General features: G+C 43.3%; 1 long non-coding RNA gene across 2 annotated transcripts; it reads left to right on the forward strand.

The window, feature by feature from the left end:
• Positions 1 to 1,936: 1,936 nt before the first annotated feature.
• On the forward strand, positions 1,937 to 4,029 carry LOC123147631 (uncharacterized). Of its 2 annotated transcripts, XR_006473354.1 has the most exons (4): positions 1,937 to 2,639; positions 2,738 to 3,214; positions 3,621 to 3,817; positions 3,891 to 4,029. It is a non-coding gene; the product is annotated as an uncharacterized lncRNA (long non-coding RNA). The 2 variants fall into 2 exon arrangements; XR_006473353.1 differs by having other exon boundaries at positions 3,621 to 4,029.
• Positions 4,030 to 5,017: the final 988 nt, after the last annotated feature.

The following is a 5,017-nucleotide window of genomic DNA, read 5'->3' on the forward strand; positions in this document are numbered from 1 at the left end:
TCTGGCTGTGGTAGTTCTGACACTCTTCTTTTTCTTATCCTGGCCACTTGCTTCCTCTTCTGATTCCATGGTGAGATTCATGGTTTCTTCAGGTACAGCCTTCCTAGGCTTGGAAGTAGGAACTCTCCTTGCAGGTGCCTTCTTCTGCATACCTGTCTTTGTGCTCTGTGCTGAGCCATACTCCTTCTTGAGCACTACTTTCTTTGAGGTAGCTTCCTCTTCCTCTGCCACATAATCCTCATCCTCTGAGTCTGAGGTTCTCTTCTTCCTTTGTGTGGTGGCAGCTTTTGGCAAATTGCTAGGGGTGCTCCTGCTGCCTTCATCTGAAGAACTGGAGGGACTAGTGCCCTCACTCATGTGCACTTGCTCTTCTGACATGTTCTGGCTGTCACTCTGATCAGACATGATGTAAAAGCTGATTGCTGACCCTATGAAGAGTTTATAGATGAGGTAGAGTAGATGAGCATCACAAAATACAGAGATTTTTGCAAAAGAATGATTCAAAATCTTAGTTTTAGTTTCCCACAGAAATCATTTTGGATCTACCGATTTTTAAACTCGGTGATACCGAAGTATTTTTGGAACATAAACTAGTGAACTCGGTCAGACTGAGTCATAGTTCGGTGGCACCGAGACTGCTAGGGTTTCACAAAGTTCCAAAATCGGTCACACCGATTAGTAATTCTCGGTCAGACCGAGACTCACTTGTGCAATGGCATGAGCCAAATCGGTGGGACCGAGTTTTTCAACTCGGTGGGTCCGAGATGGTTTCGGCAGAAACCTAACCCTAAAATTTTCAAATCAAACCTATTCTACGAATTGCATTGACTGGATAGGAGTGTTTCAATCGTGGCTAGAATCAATAAGATCACAATGTGCTAGGAATCAGCTGGGGAATAGCACAAAGATCGAGTCCATACCCTAGTTCGGCGGAGACTCGCTACGACGGCAACGACGGGGTTGAATTCCATTGACGGCGATGGAGACCAGCGACTGGAGGCGACTGGCGGCAAGGAGACGATCCGGAGACCACGTAGGCAGAGCGAGCTATCGCGCGGGCGAAGGAGTTCGGAGAAATTTCCAAATTTTTGCCCGTGTCTATATATAGCCCGACCCTGTCGGTGTGACCGAGTGGAACAACTCGGTGGCACCGAGATGCAAAACTGTATACAGTTATTGCAACTCGGTGTGACCGAATGGTTCAAATCGGTTGCACCAAGATCGAAAACATAGATCGACTTGATGATCTCGGTAGGACCGAAAGGAAGATATCGGTCAGACCGAGAATCACAAAGAAGTTTTGGAAGTTTAAGTCTATGACGAATCGGGGACTCCGAGTGCTCCTCACACAGAGTGGTTCGAATCTGACTTGATCAAATTTTGTGATGTAGCATGAATAGAGTTTGAGACGAGAAAAGCATAGATAGCTAGAGGAGGTTCTTAGGCATTCTTGTCCATCCACTTGGCAAGAGAAAAGAAAACCAATCAATCAAAACAAGTGGATGTCCTCGAATGAGTAAAATATGCAACCAACATGCTCACACAATAAAATGGCAATTGAAATATGTGGCAAAGCATGCACAACCAATTCTAGCATCTATCAAGCAATTGGGGATGACTATGTCATCTATATATGAGTATATTGATATAGGAGTCAAATGAGAACATTTGATCATAGGTCATACTCATCGTTTAAGCACAAGTGGGGTTACCACTTCTATCTATCTATCTATCTATCTATATCTATATACCTATACTAATTTGTGACTCCCTAGAAATTACTGCGTTAATCAGTAATTATGAGCCGTTAATCTAACAGGATCGAGTTATTACGGTGTAGATTAATCAAATTTAACAGAAATTACCCACTATGCCACGGGCAAATGAAAAAAGCGGTTCATTTTATTTTCCACCTGTCCTACCTTTTTCTCTCTCAGGCCTATTCTCTCTCCCATCTCCTTGCAGCGACTCAAAAAAATCCCCTTGTAGCCGCCACCGTAAGCCCCCACCGCCAGCCCACAACGGAGTCCCGGCCGCCGGCTCGCCGGTGCTCTCTGCCTCCCTGGAAGGCCAGATCTTGCCGCCGTCCCGAACTCGCCGGCTCTCTCCACCCCTGAGGTCTCATATCTCCCAAAGATCCTCTCCAATCCGGAATTCCTCGCGGAGGGCACCGACTGACACCGGCCTGCGGAGGCGAGGCAGGCTGCCCCTCCTCCGATCATCCAACCATAGCAACGTGGCTCCTCCGACGAGCGGAGGGGCTCTCCTCTCCCATCGGCCAGTGCCTCGACTCTGACTCCTACAGCTCGCGCCGGCCAACATCCTCTGTCACCAAATCTTAACCACACCGTGTTCCTCCGGACATCGTCGTGAACCTCCAAGTAGATAAGCCAACCTTCATGTGTATCTGCCGTTATATCTCTACTCTATTCTTCTCTACTCTGTTTTTCAGGAAGAAGCTGGATTGGTGGTCGTTTCCGGTTTCCAGCATGCAGATGGGTATGCCAACAGCTGTTCCTTGGTTGAACTATGCAATGCATCTTGCTGAATTCCAAGCTGTACTATTCTGGGTCTGCATACATACCCAAGCAGGGGAGATAAAAGCTGCAAGTTGGGTATAAAGCTTGGCATGATTCTTGGTAATACTCTTTACTTGGTGCTTGATATTTTTTTGATGATTACTCTTTACTTGGTACAAGGTACTTGATGATTTTAATATAGTATGGCCCTGCTGTAGATAGCAGTTTACATACATGCCTGAATATGTTCAAGATGCATTGCATTGCGGCACCATCAATGGTTCAGCCGACTGTCAAACACACAGTCGCGTCGGACATCGAAGGCGAAGGGCACCCAACTCTCAAGTCTGTAAGCAGAAAAAGAAGAAGCCATTGGAATAATCAGATCCTTTTCAGGGGCTAATTGAGACCAGAAGAGGAAACATCCATTTCTGTACATCAAGAAGCATAGCAGAAAAAATCAATGTGTGCCCATTGTTGCCTCTGATCTCTCTATGTTCTTCACCGCCCCAATGCCCAGCCACATTCATAGTGAAAAGAACCATGTATCTACAAAACAAACATACAAGGTGGACCTACTTTACTACCTGGTACCTGCACATAGGGTCGTCAACGCCGTCATCCTGCCTGTTATGCTGCCGTATCAAGTTTGAGTTCAAAGGAGTCAAGTCAAAAAGGCCAAGAGCGCTATACATGTGATTCTCCACTAATCTCTCCTCTTTACCAATTGTATACGTTCATCAATTCATGTTTTTTAACAAAAATATGGAAGATGTATTCAACTTTGCTTCATCGTTTCTTATTAGTTGTAGGTAATTTATATTGAGCTGAATTAGCATCGTTTCTTGAACAAACAATTCTTGCTGTACGGTTTGAGAGATGGGACAAACGTAGGAGAAATAAGATACACAATCACCAATTCATATATGAATGTAGACTGTACCAATCATGTCTATTACTTAGATTTATACATCAGCGTAATAGTGTTTCTAACAGTTTACATACTGCACATAGTGTTCTCTGAAAACTTTAAGCAAATTACTTTGACCCTCCATGTTGATTCTATAGTTTTATGATGATTATTTCATCTGATCAACCCAGGATCGACGTCTCTGTTTCTGTTTATGGTGGGCAAGGAGGAGAAGCGATCTCTCTACCATGGGCACCCACTGCAGCTACTGCTGAAGTATGAGCAATCCCCGATGCCAAGGTCATAGAGCAATCTCTTGCAATTTTGGGCTTTTGGCCGTGCGTCCTCTCTTCGGCTATGAGGCCGATTTCGCTACTCTCCCGCTGAGGTCTGAACTCCTATTTTGTTTTCTATGTCGTAAATAAAATCGTAGAGGATATTCACCAGGATTGGGGTTGCAGGTTCTCAGTTCATGGAATCATTGTTTGAATCTTCTTCTCGGTGCCAAAATATGTTGATATGCACTCTGTACAAGAATCTGTGAGGTGTTTTCCTGTAGTCTGACCATTTTTCCCAGTGCAAGTTCTGTTTGAAATTTCTTATCTGTGCTTAACCAATATATGCGGCCTGATAGTTTATTGAACATTTATTCCAGCTTATTCTGTCCCTAAAACAGTTTTTTGTGAAAAAAATGTTTTTTACAGGACTGATAGATAAATTGGTGTTGTAGCCTAGAAGCAGAAACATATCCCATATCAAACATTTAATTTTTTTCTTAAGAAAATTGCAACTATCATCTGGGTTGGGACAAATTTACCTGAGTTGATCTTCTCAAACTTGATTGCCTTTTTCAAGACAATAAAGGGGCACTCTTTACGCCATCCTTGATTTCATCATATATGTCTAGGTGTCGTCCTTCTACTACTCTACAACCACCAGCACTCAAATTTCCCATCTATAGATGTGTGTACTCCATGTGTTTGATAGGATGTACAAGAGAAAAATCATAGACTCACTAGCAGGGGCCTTATCTTTCATTTTGTTGAGTAGGGGTGCATGCTTCAGACTAATACTTGGTGGGTTTCATTGATAATGACATATAGTATCACGATCACAATTCTTCTAATGTAATTCAGGTATATATCTTGACTGAGTTACCTTTCTTAGATTACGACATCTTGCACTCCTATTCTTTAAAGGATTTGGTCTTCCGAACATTACACGGAGTACATGCATGTTCCTCATGCAAATTATGAGCTCATACCAGTAAAATTAACATATTGTACGCTTCCAACTAAGTACTGACTACCCCTTTTTTTATTCTCCATATCATATACGAGTGGAGGAATTACGTTGGAGTGGTGGTGGCGTTCTAATGGATGTTTCCAAACTAACGGCGCATATGTCTCCAAACAACTCATTAGAACGCCAGATCCATTGTATCATGAGTGTACACGACTCATGAAATAAGCAAACGATGCCTTCAAATGGATGTTTCCAAACTAATGGCTGGCGTTCCATTTGAAGGCATCGTTTGATTATTTCATACTTAGAACGCCACCATTAGAACGCCATGATACAATGGATC

This window comes from Triticum aestivum, chromosome 7A (genome assembly GCF_018294505.1).
Source record: "Triticum aestivum cultivar Chinese Spring chromosome 7A, IWGSC CS RefSeq v2.1, whole genome shotgun sequence".
NCBI lineage: Eukaryota > Viridiplantae > Streptophyta > Magnoliopsida > Poales > Poaceae > Triticum > Triticum aestivum.